The sequence below is a fragment of the Wolffia australiana genome, chromosome 3, assembly GCF_029677425.1.
Source record: "Wolffia australiana isolate 7733 chromosome 3, ASM2967742v1".
Classification (NCBI taxonomy): Eukaryota; Viridiplantae; Streptophyta; class Magnoliopsida; order Alismatales; family Araceae; genus Wolffia; species Wolffia australiana.
In genome coordinates this window covers 20,443,635-20,460,799 of record NC_135837.1, presented here as the reverse complement: position 1 = coordinate 20,460,799, position 17,165 = coordinate 20,443,635, and the positions used below count along the sequence as shown (strand labels likewise).

Sequence of the window (17,165 nt, the reverse complement as noted above, 5' to 3'; positions counted from 1 at the left end):
GTCTCTGCCACTAAAAGTCTCAGCCGCGGCCGTAGCCGCAGCTGCCGCCACAAGCCGCAGCTGAAAGCCGCAACTGCAATTGCAGCTGCAACCGCAGTCGCAACCGTAGCCGTAACTGCAGCCGCAACCGCAACGGCTGCCACAGCTGTAGTCGCAGCCGCAGTTGTAGCCGCAGCCGTAGTCACCGCAATCGCAGCCATAGTAGCAGCCACAACCCTCTCCGTAGCTTGCGCCATGTCCCGTCGCAGTGCCCGACCGCAGCCATATATGCCGCCATGTCTTCCATGCGCTCATCGTCGACCTCGCAACCGCACTCGCCTCCGAGCTTGTCGTGGCGCCTACCTGTGCCGCTGCGCCTACCTGTGCTTGCCTCTGAGCCCATCGCTGCGCGTACTTGCGCTCGTCACCATGCTCATCACCGCAATCGCCTCTGAGCCCGTCGCCGCGCCTACGTACGCTGCTACGCCTGCCCGCACCATTGCGTCTTCCCTGCGCTCATCGTCGTCCTCCCCACTGCGCTTGCCTCCGAGCCGGTCACGGTGCATACCTGCGCTGGCGCGCCCACGTGCGCCGTTGCGCCTACAAGTACCGCCGCTCCTACCTGCGCCGCCATGCTTATCCGTGCCGCTGCGCCTACCTTCGTCGCCACACACGCCTAGTGTTCTCTAGAGTAGTTTTGAGGGGGCGATTGACGGACAACCCTCCGCCCCTTGTTCACCACTGCGAAGTACATGCCGGCGTAGGGAGAATACTGCTGCCGTTGTTGTCGATGCCTACCTTTGTCCGCTAGTAGCTAGCTTTATAGCCGTCATCATCATCATAGCGACGCATGACATCACCGTCGTTGAAGTCTGATGCTACCTTGTTACAGCCGCCCTATGCCGATGTGCCTTTGCGCCATCCAAGGCCTGCCGCTACAATCTCCTAGAGTAGCTTCAAGGGAGACGTCAGTTGGATGACATGTTGTCGCTAGTTCACCGTCGCAAAGTACATGCTGCCCAGATAGAACAGCCAACACTCTGCGCCATCGACGCTTGTCTTTGTTGTCTATCTCAAGCCGTAGCCAAAGCCCACCCCATCAGTGTTACCGATGCGGCTGCCCTACGCCACCGCTTTACTTATCAGCCCTTCTCTCCTTGTGGTTTAACATGAGCCATTCGATCCCAGTGCATAGTGTTACATCACCGACATGTCCTGTTACATCAGTTATGTCCTTTAGTACCTCAAAAAATCGTATCCACTGCCATGATTAGGTTAGGGATATATAGGGCTATCGTTTTGAGAGTTAGGATCTCTATCGGTACGTCCCTTGTTGGACTCTTTGGCGGTGCGCGCACTAGCTGTAGTAGTCGTGGTTGCACCGTCGGTCTTCAACCCGAGGATGGGTTCATTGGTAGACTAGTGGTATTTCCAGGCCCCACTTACGGTGATTTATTTGCCGTCTGGTGTTTATCGATGATGGGTTTCTAATTCTCATTAATTTACTTCTCGGATTGGCATTGAGATTCATTTGCATTTCACGCACCCAATTCATGTTGGAATAGTTTTTCAATCCCCACCCGCCGTTCTGCATCAGGGAGACCTATTATGGTGGAACTTTAGGTTCATCATTCTTATTGTTCACAGTTTCTTCTATTTTACTATCCATTCTATAATAATATATTTATGGATTTCTCCTTAAGGAAAACTAAAGGAAATAAAATAGTAGCTCATAAACTCCAATTTAAATAAGAAAGTTTAAATCATGTCCATTAAATATATGAGATTGATATTTGTCGATTCTCTTTATTTGTTATATTTCACAAGTTATAGTTCCTCTGTCCTACAAGCTTGTAACCAAGAAAACAGATTTGCAAATGTTTATTGATCATAAATTGGTCAATCAAGGTGGTGGCGACGTCGTCAACGCACCATCTTCGGACGTGCCGCCACCGTCATCCGAGACGCCTCGCATCCTAACTCGTCATCAACATCAATTGAAGAACCGCCATGATGACGACCACATCAGCACACCGACGATGGACGCACCTCCACTTACGCATGACATATCCCGCGTCATGACACGTCGCCAATGACAACTGCAGAACCATTCATGATGTGACGAGTTGACACGTCGCCTCGTCCTTGACGGTTATTTTATTTCTTATTTTCTCTTTCCTCCAAGGCCTATATGTAGGTCAATGTTGCAAAAGATCACTTAGCGAGTTTATTTCAAGAGTTAAGTTATTCTCTCCTTGGAAGGCTCGCCCTATCTTCCCCATCTCGTTCCGGTCGCAGCCATCGCCGATCACCACTGCCGCTGATCGCCGCCGCGCGCTGCGCCCTTGGCCACCACCCTGCGTCTCGGCCGCCCGCTCCCTGTTCCTTGGCCGCTGCCCTGCGTCCTGGCCGCCCTGTGCCCTAGGCGCCAACCTGCACAGGCGCTCGCCCCGTGCAGGTGCTCGTCCGCACAGCGCCGCGCCGCCGCCACGCCCGCCGCGCCGCCGCTCCGCGCGCCCGCGCGCTGCCGCGCCCGCCACGCTTGGCCGCCCGCGCCCGCTGCGCGCCCGGACGCCCCAGCCAGCCACGCCCCGTTCGCCTGTGGCCGTAGAGTCCCCAGCTGCCAGAACGCGCCCGCCGTGGCCACGGACGCCCTCACGGCCACTCGTCACCGCGCATACTGTTTAGGTGTCAGGTAGTTGGATCCACGACCACTCCCCCCTTGACCCCTGCCAACTAACCGCATAGTTGGATCCACGACACCCTGTAGAAGCGCACATCAATCGCCCCACCAACGACGCGTCAAGAATTTCCCGCAACCTCTTCACGCACTATTAAGTGCCAAGGTACTCCTACACTCTTTGGTGCCGTGTTCTTCGTCCAGTATTCTTCGACTGTTTATCCGCTGCCATAGGATTAGATTTGGATTTTGAGTCTTCTAAGCGAATCGCTCGTTTAAAGTTATTGATTTTGGTGCTTTTTGCATCACCTTGGTGGTTGTAAGACAATACTCCCACCCTTGACAAGGAAAGGGGCTGCACCATCAGTATTTTCACCGGACTTAATTGTTGAACTCGACCGTGTGATTTCTGGTCTGTTTTATCCCATCACCCGTAATCGTCCTAGGATCCAGTGCTGTCATCCCCTAGTCATCCTGCATCACAAGGTTACTGATGAAAATAATCTATAAATTATACATAACATTGACTTTGATTTTGAGATGAACTGCATGAATATAAACCAGCTCAATGAAAAATACTTAATATTGAATACATGCACGAACCAGAATATACTAACTCTTAGATAATTTACATGAATAATTGAGTATTATGACATGGATTCAATTAATTCATTCCCAACCCATTAGCAATGATAATAATAAAAAATAGCCTTACAATGGTGTGTTCTCTGTGTTGGTGTTGTTCTAGGGTCATCTCTCTATCGTATGGGCAACAAGGAGATGATATTTATCTTTAAAGTTTGAGCTGTAGAAATCCAAGAAAGATCTGATACCAATGCGCACTACTCGAGGCATAGGAAGTCTGACCTAGCCATGCTTACATTTCTATTAGGCCCACTACTCACTGCTCCCCGCTTGGACCCTCTCATACCCCAACATCTAACCCTCCATTGCCCATCCTTAATCCCCCATTCAGTATATTCCCGACTTCTTAAATTTACCCCTCGCCTCCTACACCACTTTGGTCCCCCACTGGTCATAGATCCACTAGCTCCAGTTGACCCACTATGTTTAGGCCCACCGTGCCTGCTCCATCACACTCCTTTCCCTTCTCCGCACTGAACCCCCTCCCCTTCTCCCACCCTTATGCTCCTGTTTGGCTCACCCACTTGATCCACCTCCCTCTCTTATTTCCTAGATGAGGATACAAATGGAAGTCTTGACAGGAAAGGAGGATAAGGATCCATCCATATCTGAGGGTTCAGATATCAATACGACCCCTTCCATCAGACATCACTTGGAGAGCTCCCTGTTATGCTGTATCTTCCACTCATGACTATGATTTGAAGTAATATTTTGAAGCATAGAGGGCTTGGATACCCTCCCAATTAGTGACACATCATTTCAATTGTCAATACATACAACCTGGGAATATTTGGGCTTATTGGACCCAGGGATTACCTAAGATAATATCCATTTGCTCATGAGAAAACCTGGAATGGATCATGCCCATTGCCACTCATCAATGGCATGTATTTATGGAGATACTTACAAAGGTAGAAGCCCCAAAGCTAAGTCTCACTAACGGTTGATCACCAACTTCAAGACACTTGGACGTACTCATCCTGGTAGTGGAACACTAACATAAGTGATAACATGCAAAAAAGCATGATAATTCCTTTTTATTTCATGCCTTTTAGAGCATAATTAAGCTAATTTTATGCATGTTATATTGGATTTTATGTAATTTTGACAAAAATACATATATCCATTACATACTTATTATTGTATTAAATTCAGTATATTTTGATGTTTAGTATGATTTAAATGGATAGTACATTTAAAGAGGATTGATTTGGTGAACATTTCATCCAAAAAGAAGTTGTAGATAAAGAGTGATTTAATTTTGAATTTTAGAGATTTTTCTGGATGATATTTGATATTTTCCATGTTCTTTTAGGCTAAAAAATGGCAAAATCATGGCCTATTAATCTGGTGGCGCTCTTTTCTTGTGGAACAAGTCAATTTCATTGCCTACAATGATGGATGATGTGGCATGCTCTGGTGGCTCCTATTATGGTGGAACTAGTTAAACAAATGACTGGTTAGAAATGTCCACAATTCAAATGGCCATAACTTTTGATCCCATGGGTTATTTTGGCTGAAATTTCGTGGGGAGACCCACATCTGATTTCCTTTTCCATGACCTATGGCTGCGTATAAATAGATCCCAAAATCAGGCTTTTTTTTACGCTTTTTGTCTTTCTCCATTCCGGGAACCTTGTGAAACAAAGGCTTTGGAGGGCCAGTCTAGGTTTTTTCTTCTTTCTATAGTGAGTTTCTTCCCTCTCTTGATCTATCTTCATGTCTATTGCACCACGCAAAGGCACCGGTCACGATATATGGGTGCATGAAGGGAGATTAATGCTTGGCAGCATCACCAAAGGAAGAGGTAAGTCCTAAACACTTAATTAGGATTTTCATTCCATTTCCCCTATCTTTCTATGCATTCCACATTCTCATATCACGTCACTCTCTGTTATAAGTTTTTAAACTCTATGAGTAGAGAATTAATAGCTTATACTACCTGATAGCATGCAAATAAGAGCTAATAAAATGCTAATTTCATTGTATTTTTGGGCTTTTAATGTTTTAAAACATTAATTTTTAGTGCATGTTATCATGATTTTATGTTAAAACAAGACTTTTCTTAATTTTCAAGAGAAATAATACTTTTAATAAATAATTAGGTCAATAAACTTATTTTAAATGTTTTAAAATCGAATTTCATAAAAGAACAAAACGTTACGAAGTAAATGAACATCGAATGAAGAAAGTGACGAAGAAAAGAAAGAAGGTGAATGCTCCATCAGTCGCGTCTGAATCTTCATCTTCACGCTCGTCTTCATCTTCACGCTCCTCGCGCCTCTCTCTCACTTTTTAAAAGATAGCCACTGTTCTTATCTACGCAATTATGAGAGAGCTGTAAGTTATTATTTAGAAGAATGAATTTACTTCTACACGGTTCTGAAGGTTTTATTTCAGAACCAGAGGTTATCGTTATCCAACGTTCTTCAAGAATAAAAGAACTGCGAGAATAGAATGATGATAAATCACGCTCACTCGCGCCTCTTTTTTTTTAGATGTAATTCTTTCTTGCAAAGAACCTAAGGGTAGGTTGATAACCCACCGCAGAAGTCATTCTCCCTACCTAATAAAGCAGATACTTCGGATCCGACGAATCGAAAGATATTGTCAATGAATAGAAGTACGTCTTGTTCATTAACATCCCGGAGAAATTCAGTCATGGTTAGGGTGGTCAAACCAATTCTCATAGCCGGCGGTTCATTCATCTGACCATAGACGAGAGCTACTTTTTCTTCTGCAATATTTTATTCATTGATAACTCTCTTTCATTTACATGTAAAGTTATTTCAGAACGTGAAAGAGTACATTTGCCTACTCCACCAAAGAAATACGGAGAAACCTCCATGAGTTTTAGCAATGTTGTTGATCAATTCCATAATTAGTACAGTTTTACCCACTCTAGCTCCCCAAAATAGTCCAATTTTTCCTCCACGGCGATAAGGTGCGCAGCACTACTTTAATCCATGTTTAAAAGATTGCTAATTGAGTCTCTAACTGGATAAAGGCGGGTGCGGATCTATGAATAGGAGATGTTGTGCCAGTAGATACATGACCTAAATTATTAACAAGCTCACCAACCAATAGAAAATTCGTCCGTTAGTGGCTCCACCGACTGGAACACTTAGAGGAGCTCCCGTATCAATCACGTCCATTCCTCGCGTTAGACCTAACTCATAGCTACAGCTCTAATTATCTTTCAGATAACCTTGAAGGCGCGAGTGAGCGGGAGCGGTGGATAAGTTTGGAATTGTGTTAGGTCTAATTCCTATTACTTTGGCAGGATTCTTCGTAAGGGCGTATTTACAATACAGACGTGGTGATCAGCTGGACCTTTGATTGATTAAGTAACATTTCTGACTTCGTACGTGATTTCTGACTTCGTACTTTCACTCCAGTCAGATTCATCTGAATCGCTCCCGCTCACTCGCGCCTGCTCATAAGCACCTAAACGCTCGCTCACTCGCGTCTGAATCCTCATATATTCACCGCTTCCGCGCCTCTCCGCAGGAATTTGAGTTGTAATTCAACTTTTTTAGTTAAGTTAGTTTCTTGTTTGTTATTCAATATAACAAAGAACATATTCACGCTCTGTAGGATTTGAACCCACGACATTGGGTTTTGGAGACCCACGTTCTACCGAACTGAACTAAGAGCGCTTTCTTATGACAGAAGATACAACTGTATGGCAAAGAATTTCCTTGCATATAGTCTCATAAAATGCGAAATTATGCCCAATTATAATCGATCTCAATTAATCCCTCTTACCCATAGGATAAGTAATTGGTAGGGATGAAAGGATTTGAACCCGTGACATTTTTTACCCAAACCAAACGCGCTACCAAGCAGCGCTACATCCCCCTTTTTACAGTGTCATTGTAGAGATTCCCTTTCTTGTTTTCCACCTCGTTATTTCTTCCATCAAAGAAGATTGCCATTTTGGCTTTTTTGTTGAATATACTATAAAGTATATACTTAAAAATAAATAAATAATGATTTGGTTCCGGAGGGGTCTTTTTTTTTTAGGGGCAAGCAAAATCCCATCTACTGGCGGTACATAGACATTTTGGTTATATTATAAATCGAGGGATCCTTTATTTAGTTCCAGCATCTAATCATACATGTATTACAATAAAGAAGGAAACACAGGTTATGTTATATAATAACATTCCCTGCTTGTGCTGATTACTCTAAGGTTTGGGTATTTAGCAGGTTTTTCTTGCAGAACCTTCGTCGCTCATGCTCTCGCGCCTTCGGAATTTCAGGTCGAACCTTTTTAAATTCTATTTATTGTTATTGATATGGAAGAAGAAATGAAGAGATACAAAGAATTCTATGTGAGTAATTTCCCCCACCCCCCCCCTTCTTTTCAGTTGTTTAGGATAGGAAAAAAGAGAAAGAATATAAGGGCCCCAGGGTCTAAGATCGAATTTATTTGGTAGAATATAAATATAAAATTGGGTCTAAGAAACAAAAAATAAATAATATAAAATACGTAAAGTACTATGATTAGACTAAAAATGCTAGTTAGAAAAAGTTGTATTAGTTAATTATTTATTATTTTATAATCATTCGTGTTTATCCTTTCGCTCCCGCTCGCTCGTCTGAATCTGAATGCTCGTCTTCATCCTCATATATTCACTGCTTCCGCGCTTTTCTCTTTTTTTTTGATTTCTTGCCTCTTCGGTTCGGGTCGAAAATATAAGAGTGGGGTCGATCCAAAATCCAAAGCAAAGGAGGTCCATGGCCAATGGTAAAGATGGCGGCGTCAAAGTGTGGAATGTACCAGTTGTGTCCAAAATGGTGAAGGAATTTCCGGGTATTTCCAGCTCAAAAGAATCGACACAACCAGTCTATTATAATTTAACACATTTTTCGCTATTATAACAAGCGTACAATGAAAGGTTCTAATTTATCAGAAAGAAATGGATCGAACAGAGCGTGTGGGCAATTCTTTCAATCCAAGGTAACGCGAAGTTTTAGAAGTCATAATATTCTATATAACATATATAAAAGAAATAAGAAAGAAAACTCGGCTCAATGAAGAGTTACGAAGTAAAGGCGCGACGAGCGTGAAGATGAAGACGAGCGTTCAGATTCAGACGAGTGAGCGGGCGTGGAGCGAGAAATCCAAGCAACCCTTTCATAAACCCAAGCGATCCTTTCTAAAGCGGTGGGGATATCATTTTTTATATAAACATGAGTTGTCGATTTTTAAGTTAAAAAATCTATCTTACTAAGTGAATAGATCTTGAAAAAAGGTAATTACTAATTACTATTGCTATAAATAAAACTTCTTCGTGACCTTTTTTTAATAATGATAAACAATTTGAGAGAACCGAGTCGATCCCTAGAGCTACCTACTGGTCCTAGAACCAGAAAAAATAGGCATACTATATATACAAAAACTTAAAAACTCAACTTGAAAAAGAAAGACTAGAATCCATATTTAATTATTGTGTTGTAATAAGGCGCGGAAGCGGTGAAGATGAAGATGAAGACGAGCGGAGCAGAAGCGACAGCGAAGTCAAATCACGTTCTGAAATAAATAAATCCTTTTTAACTCTTAATTTTTTTTATTCTATCTTCCTGGTCCGGGGAATTGAGTTTCAACCATTCCTGTATCTTATTTTATAATCTCTTTCTTCGAAACCTTCACAATTCATTATTATCTGATATAGTCAGGGCTTAGATTAAGAAGCAATTGCCTCTTGTACAGATTATGTATCAATCTACTATATAATATAGGAAGGAAACCTCGTTCTCACGAGTTACTGCTACCACAAACGACGAACTCTTTTGCCTACCTCTATCTTCGCGGAAACTAAAGCTCTCATTTTCAGTTGAGTAATCGTTCGAGTAAGTCTTGAATGAGCCCCTCGAAAGCTTGATTTATGCAAAAGAACTCATTTTGGTTCGGCGTCTCCGAGCTGTATATCCTCGTCTAACTCTGGTCATTTTAAAAAAATGAAACTTTTATACTTTCCCTTTACCCTTAACTTGTTTTGAAAAAAAGGCTTTTCCGGCTTCGCTCTTAAGCGCCCGCTCACTCGCCCCTTCGGAACCTTTATTTACTTCTACACTTCTTGAAGAATGTTTCATCGTTTCTTCTGAATCTTCATCTTCATTGACTTCTTAGAATCTTCATCTTCATTGACTTCTTAGAATCTTCTCATTTCTTGCTCCTAAGCTTCTGCTCATATCATAAATTCGCACGCTCCTAAGCGCCCGCGACTAAATGTTTTTAAGTGACCTATTTCTATAAATAAAAAGAATCAATAATAAAACATATTTTAGAAATTAAGAAAGCATTTTTATGCATTAGCAAATGGGTTTAAAAATTTATTTCAGTTATTTTTAAATAAAAATAATTTTCTATGAAACTTGGCTTTATTAGGCCAGTTTAAGGTCTAATTGGGTGTTAAGTGCACATGAAGTACACCAAGAAATACGTGGGCCAATCAGGAGCGAGGAAAGTGTCTTCAGTGCGTGACAGGCACGTACACAACATCGTGCATGTCATGTCCCAGGTCTGGCGAATGTGAACCTATCCTGTATGACTTAACTAGCTACGTGCGACGCAGTGAGTTAAGCCCGTGCGAAACATTGCGTGGACCAATAGGGTCTCAGATAGAACTCTGACGTCCGTGCAAATCAAACGTATGCAGCGCCATGCGGACGAACCTCGATGCGATCTAGTGCCACGCGGTCCAATCGCTCCGCTCTGTTTCACCTACAAACAAAGAAAATAAAAGACGGATTATACCGGAATTTAAAAGGACCGGGAGATCAAATTAGAGGGTTGTTCTTGATTTTGAAGCTTGAGGTGACATCGCCTGGCTCCCTGGAAGACTTAAGAATGCCGTGGAGTGAATTTGTTGCTCGTTTTGGACAGCAAAACTGACGATCTGGCACCGTGTTCTCCCTCAAATTCAAGCCTCAATCCTTGGAAAAGCTCATTGTTCATTGCACGAAATTCCTTCAAGTCGATTCCACATTCATTCCTTGTATTCCCATGTTCAACTTGAACTCAACTCACACTTAATTTTGGTTTTAATTCTATCAATTTCATAATTTTGTTTAATTTCAAGATTTCTTCCTAAATTCTGATTTCAATTCTTTTAATTCTCGAGCTTCCTTTGTTTTCCAATCATTTAATATTCATTAGTTATGGTTAAATCATTTTGAATCAAATTTAATCTTTAATCAACTCAATTTGGTTCCTAATTTAAGGTATTTTCAGGATTTCTGGATTAAATTTGGATAAAAAATTCTAAAAAATATTTTCTGATCCGTAAAGAACCAGTGAACAATTCTTAGCAAAAAACTCTAAAATCAATTTGGCACATAATCGATCCAAGTTAGGGGATTATTTAGCAAATCTTATCTTGAATTGCTATGTAATCATAAATTTGATTTTCATTGATTGCCAAAAATATAAAAAATTAAGTCATTTTAAGTCTCTGTTAATAAATAACAGAGATTTAAGTGTGATAATTTGAGTTTAAAAAGATTAGAATGTTAAATGCAAGTTACAAGCATTTTCTCTCACCTAAGAAAAGTTCATATCATTTAAATTTGGATTTCTAAACCCTTATCCGATCAAAATTGAAATATCACCACCACCTCCCTAGGGTTTGACCCCTTGAGCACTAAGGTATAAAAGTATTCTTATTGGTTAAGTTTGGAAGCCCTAAAATAACGACATTAAACATGCCTTTTTTGAGCTTATCGCCACCCATTCCTACTCAGGGCTTTCATTGGAAACCCCTAATTATGTATTCTTTATCACATCCATTCATTCCTGATAGCGTAGCCCTCAAGTTATCTAGTTATTTTTTTTGTTTTTCTAAGTCTAGGTTAAAATTTCCTGTTTTCGCTTAGGGTTTTTCCTTTGTAACCCAAGGGGCCTATATATAGGACCCCTAAGGTAAGAGTAAGAACAAGTCTAATTTTGAATTTTTGAAAGAAAGATCCTGTTCCGTTTGAGAGAAGAGAGTAACAGAGTGAAAGGGCGGGACGGGGCGACTTTGGCCACCCGCCCGTTCGCCCTCCCCCCGTTGTCAGACAGGCCGCGGAACCCTAAGCGGCCGCGCCGCCGAGTCCCAGATCGGTGGAGCGCCGCCCGGATCGCGAGCCGCCGCCGCGCCGCGCGCGGCCGCCGCTGCGCGGCCGCGGCCGGCCGCAGCGCCGCCGGCGCCGCCGCGGCCGCGGCGGCGCAGCCGCCGCAGCCGAGCCGCCGCCGCCCGCGCCGGTAGCGCTGGCGCGCGCCGCAGCGCAGCGCCATAGCCGCGCGGCCGCCCGCAGCCGCGCGCCGCCGCCGCGCCCGCAGCGCGCCGCCGCGGCAGCGCGCCGCAGCTGCCGCCGCAGCCGCGCAGCTGCCGCGCTGGCAGCTGCCGCGCAGCTGCCGCAGGCCGCCAGCCGCCGCAGCCGGCGCAGCGCTGCAGCCGCCAGCGCAGCTGCCGCAGCGCGCCGCAGCCGCCGCAGCGCCGCAGCCGCAGCTGCCGCAGCGGCAGCGCCAGCCGCCATAGCTGCCGCGGCAGCCAGCGCCGCAGCTGCCGCGGCCGCAGCGGCCGCAGAAGCCGCGCAGCGCGCAGCGCCGCCGCCAGCCGCAGCGCCGCAGCGCCGCAGCCGCCGCAGCGGCGCAGCGCCGCAGCCGCCAGCGCGCCGCAGCGCCGCAGCCGCTGGCGCGCAGCGCCGCAGAAGCTGCCGCAGCGGCCGCAGCCGCCGCAGCGCCAGCGCGCAGCAGCGCCGCAGCTGCCGCAGCGGCAGCCGCCGCAGCTGCAGCGCGCAGCGCGCCGCAGCGCAGGCCGCTGCGGCGCTGCGCTGGTAGCTGCCGCGGCAGCGCAGCGCGCCGCGCCGCGCTGCGGCCGGCAGCTGCCGACACGCGCTGCCGCAGTACGGCCAGCGCCGAGCGCCGCCGCGCAGCAGCCCGCGGCCGCAACCGCCGCAGCCGCTGGCCGCCGCGCTCGCAGGCCGCAGCCGCAGCCGCCGCAGCCGCTGGCGAGTAGCGCCGCAGCGACCGAAGCGGCCGCTGACAGTAGCGCCGCAGCGCCGCGGCCGCAGCGCCGGCCGCAGCGATCGCCACGCCAGCGCCGCCGCCCTCGGCCGCAGCCGCTGACACGGCCGCCGCCAGTAGGCCGCCGCGCTGCCGAGCGGCCGCCGCGCGGCAGCCCGCGGCGCCGCAGAATCGCCGCTGCCGTTGCAGCCGCCGCGAAGCGCTGCAGCGCCAGTAGCCGCCAGCGCGCCGAGTAGCGGCCGCAGCCAAGCGGCGCAGCTGCCGCAGCGCTGCCGCAGGCCGCCAGCGCCGCAGCCGCCGCCGCAGCTGCCGGCGGCGCAGCCGCGCGGCCGCAGCGCCAGCCGCCGCTGCAGCGCCGCGGCGCGCGCAGCGCAGCGACCGCCACGCTTCGCCGCCGCGCCGCCGGGCCGCAGCGCCGACACCGCCGCGCCGTAGTACCGCGGCCGCCGAGCGCCGGCGCCCGCAGCAGCCGCGGCGCGCAACCGCCCGCAGCCGCCAGGTCGGCCGCAGCAGCCCGCAGCGCCGTGGCGCCTGCAGCCGCCGGAGCGCCGCAGCAGGCCGCAACCGCTGGAGCGCCCGCAGCGCCGGAGCGGCCGCAGCAGCCGCAACCGCTGAGCGGCCCGCAGCCGCCGGAGCGCCGCAGCAGCCGCAGCCGCTGGAGCGCCGCAGCGCCGCGGTAGCCTACGGCCGCCGCGGCCTGCAGCCGCCGCAGCCACCCGCAACCGCCGAACGCGCGACGTTGCCGCTGCACCGAAGTCGCAGGCGCCCTCGACGCCGCCGCCCGCGCTGCGCCACACTGGTCAGTCCTCAGCGGCCGACTCCGCCATTCGCCGGAGCATTATGGGTCGGTGCCTCTATTCCGGTCCAAGGCCCACTCGATGAACCGGCTCGCCCCGCGTGCCGCCGCATCTCGCGCCTCAAAGCGCCGTCGCCGCCCTCCGAATCCCCGCGAAGTCCAGCCGCCAGCCTTCGCGCCTCAAACCACTCTCCGGGAAGCCCAATCGCCATGCACGCATCTCGAGGATGCCACGACAGCTCTATGCCCGTTACGGGCCTAACCTAATGGACCGCCACCATCTCGGTGGTCTGTTACCCGGCGAGGCCCACCACCGCGGCTCAATATCCCGGCAATCCCCGGCCGCTGCCGCCATCTTGGCCGCTGCCCACCTTCGGTCATCGACATCTCCGGCGGTCGCCGCCACCATCTTCGGCTGCCGCCGCCGCCACTGTTGCTGACCATCGCCGCTCGCCACACGACGTCGCCTATGGCCGTCTTATGTAGCGGCTAGTTCGCCGCCGTCCTCACCATCCGGCCGGCTGAACACCCCCCCCTTCCACCGGTAGTCGGGCCCACCAACGCCCTAACGACTACCTGTGGAGCGCAGACCACGTGGAGATAGAGTCTACTTCGGCCCTCCAACGAATTGAGGACCCCAGGACAAGATCTTTCAGGGACACCCACCAACAAGGCGGGCGTGCCGCCCAAGATGAACGTCCCCGAGAGGGACGAACGGACTGCACGCTCCCGCCGCACGACGTCGACAATGTCCGTCCTGCATCAATTCCTCTCATCCAATCCTCACTCCATGATTTTAATACTTTCCTAATCTCTGTTATAAGGTTATAATTCTTATAAGCAATAATTAAGAAGTTATACATATACATTAATTTAATTAAATTCACAATGTATGTCAAGTATCTATTCTTTCCACGCTCTATCATCTTAACCACTTTATTAATCATTACATTGGTCTAAATATCCATCTTAATGACAAATACTTCAGTTATAAGTGAATTAGGGTTAATTATAAATTGTATTGCATAAGTCCCAAAATTACACACCGACTAGGTTAACCACGTAAATGGACATCAATAAGCAAGCAGCTCGATGAAGCCATGTGATGAGATGCTACTTAGTTAAAAAATCTTGTGTACAATGGCTTTAGGATGGTGATACAAAGGCATGTTTCTTTCATGTATCAATCTGGCTTAGATTGAGAACTAATTAGATGTCCCTACTAAAGAGTTTCAATTAGGGTCCTAATGGGCTAGTAAAGGATAGCTTAGATTCTTTCATCCCAGATGAGAGGAAGGACAGATGATGCATCTGGTGCACGACCAGGAAAACACCATCCTGGTGGTCATTCATGGTTTTCTTGCTTATTATGAACAAAGCCTAGTTTTGTCAAGATTTTAAACCCATTAGTCTTTGCAATGTATGATACACACTTGTGCTTAAAATCATTAAAAACTAACTGGGGACTTTCATTGATAGACCAATATATACTGACCAACATAGTTTTGTCAAGAGTTGATAAATCCATGAAAGTATCATGTTAGCTCACGAGTTTGCACACTCACAGACTACCATATTCCAACTTGATATGAAGAAGACCTTTGGTATAGTTGACTGTGCTTTCTTTACCAACAAGTTGTGATGCTTTGGTTGTACTGATGCATTCATTGACCACATTGATGCTTGTAAGGCATATGATATATATGATCATTGCTCTTTCTTCACAAGCATACATTCCACTAGCTGCTTCAGTGCTATGGAAGGTCTATGGTAGGGTTATCCTAATTCATACGACAATAGTTATAAAAAACATTTGAATCCACAAGGAGTAGGTAATGAGATAGTAAATTTCACCTTATACATAGTTTCAATAATTTTTCAAAAAGTTATTTTATATATTTATATGTTTTATAATAATTTGTTAATAAAAAATCAATGGAATTAAGGAAAACTAGTCAAAATACTTCAAATATGAAATATATGAACCCCATAAATTCTAATAATTTAATAATATTTTATCAGGACTTTTAGGGCATGACCTAATGATGGAGGACCATCCCGTTAAGTACACGCAGATTTGTCTTCAGCCATGTCGTGGAGCCCGAGCCGACGTGAAGAACCCAAGTTTTCACTATGTTTTGTTTTTATCATTTATTTCATGTTCGGGTTGTCTTGGGGTTTTACGGAGGTCCTTCTCATGAACAGTCCTCCTCTGTGCGTTGTTTTGTTTTTATTTTTTTCATCCTTTTGACTGTCTGGAGCCCCCCTCCTGCGTGTGTATGTGCCTCTCCCATGTGAGTTTTTGGTTTCTTTATGCTTTTTGTTTACACCTTTGAGGGGGGGAAGCCCGTGCATGGCCTCTTCCCCTTGAAAGACCCTCTAGGGAAAAGCACACTAAGCTTATCCCCTTAAATGAGGCCCATTAAGGCACTCTTAGTGCCCTCCCCCCTTTTTTTCTTTCACTGTAAATGAGAGGGGGAGGCCCTCGATAGAAGATAGACTTATTATCGGAAAACAAAAAGGAAATAAGAATACATCAGAGAATTTTTTGTTGACCTCCCGTCTCTCCAATCCTCTCCCCTAAGGTTTCTCTCTCCCATGTCGTAGTAGTGCTCCAACAGGTGGGAAGGGCGTTGAACAAGCCAAGGAAGAAGGTCGTGGGGTTGCCCAGACTACCCATCCTCTTCCGGCGAGGATGGGTAGTCCTCCCGTTGCCAACCAACAAACGTGTCAGTGAGAAGAAGGCCTTGTCAACTCCTCCCATCGGTGACCACTCCATCGTCGCCGTGGATTTCCTACTCCTGCGGACTCTGGGTCATTGCTAGAGTAAGAGTTTCTCGCCTCGAGTTGAAAGCTACCCTGAACCCCGTCGCTGTTTACGACCATCCGCACTGCTCGAGTGTGTTAATTGCTGGTTTGCAATCCTGTGTCAGCTGCGCCTCTCGCCCGGTTGTGTGGCAATTACTACTACGTCGGGCGAACCTTTTGGTTCCTCTGAATGATTCCTCCCCTAGACTGGTCGTACAAATCCACAACACACTCGTTTGGTTTTCTGCTTGGCACTCCACCGAGACGACACCAGAATGCTAGTAGCCCGATTTTCCTCCCTTGTCGGTCTGAGACGATTGACGTGAGACTTGCTAGCTACCTGAACAAAAGCGCTGCCTCGACTAGGTATCTTCCCAGGTCACTAAACCCCCGATCACGTACCCTACTTACTCACGGCGCTTTGCGGGTTGAAGGCAGTTGCTTTAGTCAACCAAGCAGACTCAGTTGACTAGAAATTTGTCTCTGGTGTGGGTTTTGCTTGGCATCGACCTCCCTAGTTCGGTGCACCAGGTCAGTGTCACGGACATCAGCAACAATCCCCCTTGGACGAGATCGCCAAGGCATTTATTTGTCCCCCCTAGCTGTGCATCCAACCAGTCCTGTTGCTAGACGTCATCTAGGTCGTCGTCCAGTCATGAGGCAATGCTCGGTTACCTAGATTGTGGTGTCGAATGTCGTCAATGACGTCATCCAACAAATAAACCCTAAAGGGTATGTAACTAGAAATGAGATCATACGTCCTACGTGGTCCTACTTGTAGGCCGTGACTCGATGAGGTGTGCCGAACTCTGAGCTCCGAAGGGGGGATGTCCGGTGACGGCGTTGGTGGCCTCCTGACCCTTGTTGGAGGGATGACGGCGTCTACGATGTCGAATGGAGTTTATTGGATCCTGGGAACCATCACTAGAACGGACCACACAAAAAGGGGTGATCTATGCATAGTCATTCTGGGTCCCTAGGGAGCCCAAGGGAACAGGCGGGCTCGACCCGTACCAATAAGACGCTCAAATTCTTGTAGTTTACTCAATTCTCTCTCACCTATATCTAGCTCGAGCGTGGTGGAGGCAATCGAGAATATATTACAAAAGATAATGTAACTGGCAAGTCGGAGAACGATGTATATGCCTACCGTGTTGATGACGAGAATGACGGTGCTGAAGACATCTCCGAGGGAGCAAGCTGGAGCGCTGCATCGAGCCCGCCCTCGCATCAGAGGG

At 47.6% G+C, this 17,165-nt stretch overlaps 1 non-coding gene across 1 annotated transcript; it reads right to left on the bottom strand.

Moving 5' to 3' along the window:
• Positions 1-6,889: 6,889 nt before the first annotated feature.
• Positions 6,890-6,963, bottom strand: TRNAW-CCA (transfer RNA tryptophan (anticodon CCA)). The gene has a single exon. It is a non-coding gene; the product is annotated as a tRNA-Trp (tRNA).
• Positions 6,964-17,165: the final 10,202 nt, after the last annotated feature.